Here is a 12,172-nt window from a genome sequence, read left to right as displayed (position 1 = left end):
AACCAGCAGGGAGGGAGTCCATCCCATCTCCAAAGACGATCCCCTTCCCTAATTCCCATGCGGTTACAGCAAAAGTGAAAACATGCAAAGAATGCTTCCCCGGAGCCTCCTCCTCCAAGAGAATGGCTGGGTACCCAAAAGGGTACTTGACATGCTGCCACCCCCAAAAGAGGGATTAAACCTGCAGAACAAAACAAAAAAATGGGAGAGTAAAACAAAAAACACTCATTTAGGTTTATCAGGAAATTGATTGTGAAAACATTTCACTAATGTAGGGGCTCTAACATGCCAATGATTGAGCCATTCAATCTGCCCAAATCCTTCCTTGCCATGAAATATTGGATGTTTCCCCTATGCATATGGGAGTCCAAAATCTGCCTTACCTCAAAATGTTGTTCTCCCTGTACAGGGGGAGGAAGTGGTCTAAGGGGTGAGGAAATCTCAGGTTTTAGTAAACTGCAATGAAAGACCGGCAGAGGGATTTTCGTAATTCTACTGTAACATTAATAATACGTTTGATGGGGAAAGGCCCCACAAACCTAGGTCCCAATTTCTTGGAAGGTAGAAGTGACTATAAATAGCATGCTGAAAGGTAAACTCAGTCTCCAACTTTAAAAGGTTTTAGTTCACTTCTCGTCAGCTTGTGCTTTATAGGCATCACAAGTTTCTTCGAGAGCCTTGTGTACCACAGGCCAGGTATTTTGTAGTTGGAAGACCCATTCCTTCAAAGACAGCACTGCAGGGTCATTGACAGGGAGTTCAGGCATAGATTTGAAGTCTTGACCAGTGGTCATCCCAAAAGGGGTGAAACTAGTGCTGCTGTGCACAGAGTTATTGTATGCCACTTCTGCAAATGGTAAGAGATCAGTCCAGTTGTTTTGTTGGTAATGAAGCATCTAAAGTATTCTTCCAATATTGAGTTCACTCATTCACACAGACACACACACAGACACACACACACACACACACACACACACACACACCATTTGTTTGGGAGTAATGACTGGAACTGAGTCCTTAGTCCATACCCAATAGGTTCCCTCTATCTGAAATGATCCTTTGGGGTGCTCCATGTAATTGGTAAATATGATACAGAAACAAATACGATACAAACCCCGAGCAGATGGAATTATCTGGCATGGGATAAAATGGACCTGCTTGGAAAATAAATCAATGACCACCCAGATTACTGCATTTCCTGCTCTTTCAGGGAGTTCCATAATAAAGTCTATAGAAATCTCTCTCCAAGGTGCTGACAGCTCAGTGTCTGAAGGAGTCTCGGCATTTTCCCTTGCTGCTTCTTGGTTAAGAACAGCTGGCTACATAGCTCTCAATGTCTTTTTTGAGGGATGGCCGCCAAAATTGCCTCTACTAAATGTAATGTTTTCACGAAACCAAAATGCCCTGCCATTTTAGAATCATTGGCAGCTCCCCAGAACTATGAGTCTCTGACTTCCTGGAATATAGAGCTTCACCCCCACCCAAGCCAACCCATTTCAGATGGAGCAAACATTGCTGTGAGTCTGGAACCATCTATCATTTTTAGGGCAGCTTTAAGGATAGACATTGGCGACTGGGGTTTTTCCTCTCATGTGTGCCCAGGTGATTACTTGGGCTGCCAGTTGATGGAAGAACTTTTTGCTTTGGAGCAATTGTACTGTGACATGCGTGACAGTGCATCAGCCAGGAAATTCTTTCCCTGTGGAAGATAGAACAGGGTGAAGTCAAAACAGTTAAAGTATTGTGCCCATCGTGCTTGTTTAGGGGTGAGGTTACAAGGGTTTTTCAGTGTCTCTAAATTTTTGTAATCCACACTTCAAAAGATATTTCACTCCCCTCTTAAGTGCCTCCAGGACAGGAGTGTCCATCTCATTGCGTAAGCCTCTTTCTCCCACACTGCCCAACGTTGTTCAGTGTCAGAAAGCTTTTTGGAGGTTTAAACGCAGAGTGCAGCTGTCCGCTCTCATTTTTTTGCAGCAATACTGCTCCCACAGCCACATCACTCGCGTCGGCTTGTATGACAAATGACTTCATTGGGTCAGGGTGCTTCAGAACTGATTCAGCTGTGAACAGGCATTTTAGCTTCTCATAAGTGGCTTGACATTCCATTGACCATTTTAGTGGTTGGCTAGGTTTGGGCTTGTCCCCCCTTTCATTTTTAACAAGTTCATAATGGAGAGGGCTATTTGAGCAAATGAAGGAATGAATTGTCTGTAAAAATTGGCAAACCCTAGGAAGCTTTGTAGTTGCTTCCTAGTGCGAGGGAGTGCCCATTCTAGCACGGATCTGACCTTTTCAGTGTCCATTTCTATCCCCTCATGCGAGATACAGTAACCCAGGTAATCTAGTTTACTTTGTTGAAACTCGCATTTAGAGAGTTTGGCATACAGTTTGGCAGCTCACAGTTTCTGCCCTCACTACTTTCACATGTTCTGTCTTGGGTTCAGCATAGATTAAAAGGTTGTCCAAATACACCAGCGCTCCTTTATACAGGTGCTCATGTAGGACCTCATTAATCAATTGCATGAACATAGCCGGAGCGCCCTGCAGTCCAAAGGGTAGCAAGGGCAATTAAACGTGATTTTCAACCCATCTCTCTCTTTGATCCTTACATGATAGTATTTCTCCCTCAAGTTCAGTTTAATAAAAATTTTGCCCTTAGCCAAGTGGTCTAGCATGTCTTTCATCAGAGGCAGCAAGTAAATGTTCTCTACACACACCTCGTTGAACCCTCTATAGTCCACACACAGAGACAAAGGGTTCCATCCTTCTTCTCCCAGAACAGGACTGGGACCGCAACCCGGGGTTGTGCTGGTTGAATGAAGCCTCTGGCTAGGTTTTTATCAATGAACAAGTGCAGTTCCTCCAGCTCCCTGGGTGTCATTGAGTACAGCTTCGGCTTTGGCAGTTTGGCACCAGGTAGGATTTCTATAGTGCAGTCGGTCTGTGGGGAGGAGGTTCATCTGAGCCCTTTTCTTTAAACACATCTCTGAGGTCTCGGTATTCCTTGGGGATGACGGGAACGTTTTTTCCTTGCATGACAGCCCTAGTTCAGGCTTCGGAGTAGCCACCTTTGTAAGTTTGTCTTGGGCCCAGGAGGGCTGGCTTATCCAAAACTTTAACAGTCCTTTTCTCCAGTTTATGTAAGGGTTCCATTTTTTAGCAAAGGTAGCCCTAGGACTAGGGGTCTATCCCAGGGGCGAAAGTTTCTGGGATGTCTCCCGCAACAGACCCATCCAGTTGAAAAAACACCATTGGGACTTTTTTTATATAAATATTTTATTAATTTTCTATTTTTACAATCAAGTGCCTAATAGAGTAGACAACGTGATGACTGAGTCCATTAGTAATTCCGTGGTACATGTAGGCTTCTTCAAACTAAATCCAATATTACACCCTCCAGTACATCCTCTCTTCTGGTAATAAACATGTTTCCACACTAAGCAAATACAATTGTTATTGGTAAATAAAACAGTTGCCTATCAACATTGGTTAGATTTTTCTAACAGTGTCAATAATATCAGTTTAGAAGATCTTTTCTAACCAAAACATATCTTAATTGCATTTGCACTCAATATCCATTTATTCAATCCATATCCTATTTTCTCTTTTTTCAATTTAAATTTCCCATTCATGTTCAAAATATCCCAATCATTTATAATTTTAAAACAAGTTATATTTGGGTAACCAAAAGTTTTCCTTATTCAAAGTTCTTACCATATTCTTATTTCCCTTTCCATACCAAGATATGATATTCTGATTACAAATCCTATCTATCTAATTATAATAATACTTCTATTTCTACCAATCTATTCTTAACCATATTCAAACATCTAATTAGTAATATAACATCCCCTCTAATAGGTCAGTGCTTCTGTTTCCTTCAGTCTTACTCTAGCTTTCTTCCTTTGCCAACTAACTTGGGACTTTTAACCGCCTCAGCCAGATTCCTAGCTTTTCAACCAATGGTGGATTTACCAGACATCTGCTGCAACCCAAATCTAGTAGGGCCCTGAGATTAGCTTTCAACCCTGACCCAGGGAAACTCAGTTCTATCAGAACAGTCACTGGTGTGATCGGGTCACTTACCAGGGGGTCGTCATCGGAATCGGTATCCATTAGCCCTTGGCCATCATCTGATGGGGGTCAGAGTGCCCTCCACTCTTTTAAGCAAGGGGGTGAACTCCACAACCTCCACCCCTTTCAGCACCATTTCTTTGGCTCGTGGCTGCACCTTGGTGGGTTTCCCCATGGGGTTTGGGCTAGTCTTTTTGGCTGGATGGCTGGTTTTACACTCTGCTGCCCGATGCCCTTCCTGGCCACATTTAAAGCAGGTGGTGGATCTGCCTTGCAATGTTTGGGGTTTGGATATCTCCCTTTTCTCCGGAGGGGATCTTTTCCAGTACCTATCTCCAGGAAGTAGAGATTGGCGAACGCACATCAGTTGTGCAGGGTGACATGGGCTCCTCTTGCCATGCAAGCATTGTATAGGTCATCGTTCAGCCCATCTTTGAAACAGCTGGTGTCCTCCAGCAAATCGAGTTGGCCATGCCAGGGCACAGAACTCATTGATGTACTGCATCTCTGCCATATGGTTTAGATATTGTCTCTTGCTTTATGGTCAGCATGGGGATCCTCAAAGTGGCAGCAAAGTGCTGTCATGAAGCGATCAACATTTCTCAGCTCCAGGGCATTCACGTTGTGGAGCGTCACCATCCAATGAGCTGCTGCTCCTTCTAGCACCAGTGTGAAACACAAAATCCTATCACCCTCCATAGGTATTTCTGGCCCATACTCCTGCATATAGGTCAGGACATGGGCCAGGAAGAATCCCAGCTGCTGGGAGTCTCCATTGAACTTGACACACAGTGGTGGGGCTTTTTGTCTTCATGGGCCACTGACTCCAGGATCCCCTTGAGCAATGATTTTGGCAGCTCCCCTCTGGGCTGTTCCTGCAGCTGTGGCTGCTCCAGCTGGGGTTGTTGAGACTCCTGCCATGGTGTCTAATGGTGAGGCTCTCCTGCCATCGTCATCCTTTTGGGCTTGAAAAGCATCCCAAGGGCCATTCTGGCTAGGGTCTCTCGTGGCTTGAGGCCCTGGAATACTTCCATCATGCAGCACATAGTTTACTTCATGAGGAAGTCGGCATGATCCATTTCTCTGCTTTCTTCCACTTCATCTCTGAGTTCTTCCAGCTCTGCTTGCCATTTGCGTCATCGGCTGCCCTGGGTGAAGATTACTTCTTTGGTTCACCCTTCCCAGTCATCTTTTTTTCCTGATACCAATGGACCATCTGGGTTTTGATGAATCTCCCAGGCTGGCAATCTCCATCCATCCGGAGGGTCCGTCCTGGGGTGAGCCTTAGTAGAGGCTTTCCCACAGCATTCCACTTTCTCCTAGTCACTGCCTTGTGCAGACATTCCTTGCATTGGTCCCCACAGTAGAGGTAGATGCTTCTCTGGGTTGACCACTACTGCAGATTCCACCTAATGTAAGGACCTGCCCCAACTAGTCCTCTCAAGAAAGCATGACTCTTGAGGTTAATCAAAAGAACTTTTATTGAGAAATAGTGGTTGCAGTAAGGTCAAGCAGAATCTGACGTTCCCACGCAAAGCTATTCTTCCCATTTTGAAACCCAACCCCCTCGACCAGTCCACCGGCAGCCAACACAGTGCTGCAAGCTTGCTTTGAGAGCATTGAGGTACAGGACAGATAATGGGTCATCCTTTGGGTACAGCCACCTTGGGGTCAGGCTGGAACCCGCTGGGAGGGAGTCTCTGAAGATGATGCCCCTTCCTAATTCCCATGCGGTTACAGCAAAAGTGAAAGCAAGCAAAGAACGCTGCCCTGGAGCCTCCCCCTTCCTCCAACAGAATGGCAGGGCACCCAAAAGGGGACCTGACAGCTACCAGGATCCCCTTGTGCCCCAAGGATGGAACCACCAGTTCTATGGAAATGGTTACTGGGATTACTGGGAGACTTACCTAGGGGTCATTGAAATGAACATTGCTCTTCATCAGCCCATTAACTGGGAAAGTCGGAGTTCTCTTGCTATTCTTGGGGGATGGGGTAAACTCAACAACTTCCAAGGCCATCTCTCAGGTTCTTTGAGGTGGCTTTGCTGGCTTCCTAGTGGGTTCCAGGGTCGTTTTCTGAGTTGGCACACGGCTGGGCATTTGGCAGCTCATTGCTTCTCGTTCCTGCACTTGAAACTAATGAGAGTGCCGGCATGGACTCTGTTCACAGGCTGGTGGCTTCAGGACTTCTTTTTTCTCTGGAAGGGATCTCCACCACACACAGCCGGGCTGGTTCCTTGAACAAGCCAGATTAATTTCAACTTACTCAGCCAGAACATACCAGGCATAGAGCGTGGGGGGGGCACACCTCTGGAGATGCAGATGTTGTAGACTTATGGTCACCTGAGAGGTGGCCTATGGATGGACCTGTGCAGTGATATCTGCTTCTCTGTGGGAGGAGCTTATCCTTGAGGGAAGCTGTGGTGTGCCTCTTCCTTAAGAGACCACTGCTGGATCCAACTATTCTAAACAACTTTTTTCCAGTTGTCAACCTTCCCTTTTTGGGGAAGGTAATGGAGACCATGGTTGGGCTTCAGCTCCAGAGGCCTCAGGAGGAATTAGATTATGTAGACCTATTGCAGTAGGTTTCAGGCCATGGTATCCTATTGGCTTAGCTTTGGGAATTGGGAGGGGCGGTTTTGCCATGTTTCCCCTTTCTCTGTGGCTGGTGTTGAGTGAGAAATTATGCTTGTGACCCTCACTTGTGGGGTACCATACCAGGCTCAATTATCCTTTTCCTTTTATTTAACATCTATATGAAACTGCAGGGTGAAATCATCAGTTTAGGGTCTGGTATCACCAATATTCTGAAATATCCAACTATATATCACACATCCAGACCCAGTGCTGGTTTTGAAGACCCTCTCTTTTTTAATGGGGTTGCACTTGTCTATGCAAGACTGTTACACAAACCTTTTGGACTCAATTCCTGCCCAATGATACCGTGTTTCCCCCAAAATAAGTCATAGCTTGATTTTTATGTGTGTGCCTAATATAAGCCCTACCCCAAAATAAGCCCTGGTTAAGATGCCGCCCACTCCGTCCCGCCATCTGATTGTATGAGGTGGGGTGAGGCACATGCATAAAAATCAAGCTCGGGCAGGGGTGTGAGTGAGTGCCCCACATGCCCCACACCCGCTTATCTTAGGGCCTCCGCAGCCGGACCTGACATGCCCTGACACCTGCCTCGCCTCGCGGCAGTGGCACCAGAATCAGCAACACTGTCCAACACTTCTGGTTGCTAGCAGTCACTCACGGCAGGAGACCACATGGTGCATCATGCTGGTGCTGCTGCTTGCGGCAGGAAGCCACGTGGCACACCATGAGTGGCGCCACTGGCGCAAAACACCACATGGCATCTTGCCGGGAGCAGCCACAGAAGTAGTTAGGGAGTGGCTTCTGCTGCTGCTCCAACCGGTCAACCATGCAGGAGTGCAGAGGAGGTGGAGGGGCAGCCGGGGATCTGGAGCCGCCTCGACTGCTCTCTGGCAGCCCGATGAGGCAACGGATCTTGTGCACCAGCTGCCCTTCCTACTTCCCTGCATGGTTGACTGGTCGGAGCAACAGCAGAAGCCATCCCCGTCAGAGCCATTGAGTGGATGGGCCCAGGCCAGGCAAGGGCTTCCTTCCAGCTGTCCCAGGGCTGTTTCCGCCCATGCTGATGGGGCTGCCATGATGCAGGACAGCCAGCAAGCAGTGGATGCTGACGGACACCGTTGGGCCCCATGTGCTCGCTGGTCTCTGTGTGCGGGTGCCGATGGTGTCAGGCAGCAGATACAGAAGCAAAAAGGTGGAATAGATAACATCACCACCAGATGGATCTGTAGCTGGCTGACAAACCGTACTGAACGAGTAGTTCTCAATGTCAGTACATCCACATGGAGAGAAGTAAGCAGTGGGGTACCACAAGGTTCCATCTTAGGCCCAGTACTCTTCAATATCTTCATCAATGACTTAGATGAGGGAATTGAAGGGGAACCCATCAAATTTGCAGGTAACACCAAACTGACAGGAGTAGCCAACACCACAGAAGACAAACTCAGGATCCAAAAAGATCTTGACAAACGTGAACAAATGGGCCCTAGCCAACAAAATGAGTTTTAAGGTGGAGAAAAGCAAAGTTACATTTAGGCAGGAAAAACCAAAGGTACAAATACAGATTGGAACTTGGAGTCCTAGTTGATGATCACTTGACTGAGCCAGCAGTGTGCAGCAGCAACCAAAAAAGCTAATACAATTCTGGGTTGTATAAACAGAGGCATAGAGTCAAGATCACGTGAAGTATTAGTATCGCTTTATAAAACCCTATTAAGACCACACCTGGAATAGTGCAGCCAATTTTGGTCACCATATCACCAAAAAGATTTAATTTAATTTAATTTTAATTTAATAACATTTATATACCGCCCTTCTCCCTAAGGACTCAGGGCGGTTCACAGGGCAGAATAAAATACCAAATACAAACATTAAAAAGAGATTAAACAGTTGCCCTAGTTAAAACAATAAAAGTACAATTCTAAAAACCCCAAGATAAAATTAAGAAACCAAAGATAAAACAACCCCACCGATCCCCATCAAGATGTAGAGAGTTTGAAAAAAATTCAGAGAAGAGCAACTAAAATGATCAAAGGCCTGGACTGAAACATACAAAGAACAGCTACAGGACTTGGGTTTGGCTAGTCTAAAGAAAAGAAGAAATAGGGGAGACATGATAGCAGTGTTCCAATATCTGAGGGCTGCCACAAGGAAAAGGTGGGCAGGTTGTTCACCAAAGCACCAGAGGGAAGGATGAGAAACAATGATTGGAAGCTGATCAAAGAGAGAAGCAACCTGGAATTAAAGAGAAACTTCCTGACAGTGAGGACAATCAACCAGTGGAACAGCTTACTCCCAGAAATCGTGGGCACTCCATCACTGGAGATTTTTTAAGAAGAGACTAGACATTCACCTGTCTGAGATAGTATATTTATTTTATTTTTATTTTAATTCCATTTATATCCCGCCCTTCTCCGAAGACTCAGGGCGGCTTACAAACTTAGCAGTAGCCTTCATTCTATGTATATGCCTGCTTATTAGGGCTTTCATACACCCCCCAAGCGGCATTATTACAAAGTCAGCTTAATTGCCCCCAACAATCTGGGTCCTCATTTTACCTACCTCGGAAGGATGGAAGGCTGAGTCAACCTTGAGCCTGGTGGGACGCGAACCTGCACTAATTGCAGGCAGCTGGTGTTACTTAAGGAGGCATTAGCCCACTGCTCCACCAAGGCTCTGATATACTATATAGGTTCTCCTGCTTGAGCAGAGGGCTGGACTAGAAGACCTCCAAGGTCACTTCCAGCTCTATTCTGTTCTAATTCTTTAATCCTCTCTGTATCATTAACATCTTTAAACCCTAGAGAGTTTATTGTATATTTGATTTTCTGTACAAACTTTAAAAATTGTCATTTATATCTTTAATAACAGATTCAAGATCTTCATATTTAACTTCAACTCTCTCTAGTGGTCAAAAAATGTTACCTTTATTTGTTTGTTTATTTGTTTTTTTGTTTGTTTCTCCCCTCTTTTCCTTTTTCTGGCCAATCAGAGTTCATAAAAATCAGAAGATTTCAATCACCTACACCACCTACTAAAAGACTGCGAATTATTTTGCATGTAGTAAATTAAAAGTCACACCTTTTATCCTTATATTTCACAAGAAAAAGTACTCCAAGCTTCCTTCTTTTGGCTGCCTTCAGCAACCCTCTTCCTTGTCATTTAACAACAAAGGAGTCTGAAAAATGGCGACTAGCTTCAAAAAGGTGAAATAGGCTATAGTTAAAGAGAGCCTCTTTTAGCTCATAAAAATAAAACTCATACATTGATTAAGAAATGAAAGGCACAGCTTATTGTCCTTTTGAAAAATAAATTGGCTGTTTTATCCAACTCCGACATGATTTCTCCAGCTTCAGCTCACCAGCTGTCCAGAAGCACAGCTTCTAAAACGGCTTGCAAACTGATGCTGTTATCAGAGAATCTTGAGTGATGATTCTAGGACACTCCCTAATCCAGGAGGTCAAATAAACAAGAGGAAGCTTTGTTCCTTCTGTTGCTGAGTTGGTAAAACGACAGTCCAGAGATAGGAGACTCTCCTGGCATGTCAGTTGCATGTCAGAAGACTCTTCTGGCACATCTTCACTGGACGTGTGAGAATGCTAGCAAAGACTATGGTGTTGATGTTGTTGTCCATCTTGGCACTAATGACTTGTCTGAAAAAGATGTACTTTCTGTGCAGAATGATTTCCAGAGCTTGGGGCAGGAACTTTAGCAGGATAGGCTGTAATCTTATTTTTTTCAGAGATGTTACCTGTATATAAGGAGCAAAAATGAAAAAGCTAGCATATAGCGGAATTCAATGTGTGGCTAAAGGAGTGGTATAAAGTGGAAGGTTTTGGTTATGTTAGTCATGCTGTTTGCCACTGGTCTGGTGAAAAGCTGTATAAAAGAGATGGTTTGCATCCATCAAAGAAAGGGACTGAGTTACTTAGTACTAAATTGAGAGGTTTCCTGAGAAACATTTAAACTGAATAACGGGGACTTCCGGTTTGCCATTGCGGTGCCGCACATGCAGGAAGACAAGCTCCGTCTTTCACGTCCAAATTCATTCCACTGGGGGACCCTGGAAAGGGTTGAAAGTTGCCCTATAGGTGCGACAAGCAAGGAGGGAACTTCCATTTGATTGCAGGAGAGTGGCGGCCCTTCCATCACATCCAGGGAAGCCCTCCAAACTGGCAGAGGAAAGACCGGTCATACCAAACTAGCCGGTCATTAAGCTGCTGACAGCTGAAGTCAAAAGCACCACCAAGCAACTTTAAAGCAGCACGGATGAAACTGGATGAGACCTGATCCTTTCTTTAAGATTTTAAGTATTCTTTCCTGTAAAAGTTGCCCAAAGTAAATAATAATAATAATAATAATAATAATAATAATAATAATAATAATAATAATAATAATAATAATAATAATAATAATAATAATAAGAAGAAGAAGAAGAAGAAGAAGAAGAAGAAGAAGAAGTTGGAAGGGACCTTGGAGGTCATCTAGTCAAACCCCCTGCTCAGGCAGGAAAACCTTTACCATTTCAGGCAAATGGCTGTCCAGTCTCTTCTTAAAAACTTCCAGTGTTGGAGCATTCACCACTTCTGGAGGCAGGTTGTTCCACTGGTTAATTGTTCTAACTATCAGGAAGTTTCTCCTTAGTTCTAGGTTGCTTCTCTTCTTGACTAGTTTCCATCCGTTGCTTCTTGTCCTGCTTTCAGGTGCTTTGGAGAATAGCTTGACTCCCTCTTCTTTGTGGCAGCCCCTGAGATATTGCAACACTGCTATCATGTCACCCGTCACCCTTCGTTAAACTACACATACCCAATTCCAGCAACCGTTCCCTATATGTTTTAGCCTTCAGTCCCTCAGTCATCTTTGTTGCTCTTCTCTGTACCCTTTCTAGAGTCTCAACATCTTTTATACATCGTGGTGACCAAAATTGGATGCAGTATTCTAGGTGTGGCCTTACCAAGGCATTGTAAAGTGGTATTAGTACTTTACAATGCCTTGGTAAGGCCACACCTAGAATACTTTTTCCCCCTGTAAGGAGAGAAGGAAGGGAATTTTTATCCCACCCTCTAAGAAAAGCGGTGACTAACTACCGAGGGGAAACAGAGCAACTATAAGAACAATTTTAATCTAATTGGATGTATATTCTTTTGAAACTTGGGGACTAAAAGTGTTCCTTTTCTAATTGGAGACGTTTGTTTTTTTCTTTTTTTTAAAAAAATAAGACTTGAAAAACCACCATATAAATTTTGGACTTAAAAAGCTTAAAACGGCGTTGGTGACATCTTGTGGCAAAATATGGTATTACAATTTGTTATTGCCTAAAAGAGACTTGGCTTGATGCCCAGATTTTAGATATATTTTTTTACCTTAACAGTTACTTCCCTTGAAAAAGAAGGGACTTCTGGGTGGCATATCTGGCCTGCTTGAACTATGAATGTAAACTCTTACTGACCCTCAGAACTATACTTGGGGAATTGCTTTCCTATTTCTTTACATGAGAAACA

General features: G+C 44.4%; 1 protein-coding gene across 3 annotated transcripts in view; it reads left to right on the top strand.

The window, feature by feature from the left end:
* PCDH1 (protocadherin 1) overlaps positions 1-12,172 on the top strand; it is a 168,936-nt gene that overhangs the window by 126,989 nt on the left and 29,775 nt on the right. The window lies entirely within an intron of this gene.

Source organism: Vipera berus, assembly GCF_964194415.1.
Source record: "Vipera berus genome assembly, chromosome: 3".
NCBI classification, from domain to species: Eukaryota; Metazoa; Chordata; class Lepidosauria; order Squamata; family Viperidae; genus Vipera; species Vipera berus.
This window is presented reverse-complemented; position numbering and strand designations above follow the sequence as displayed.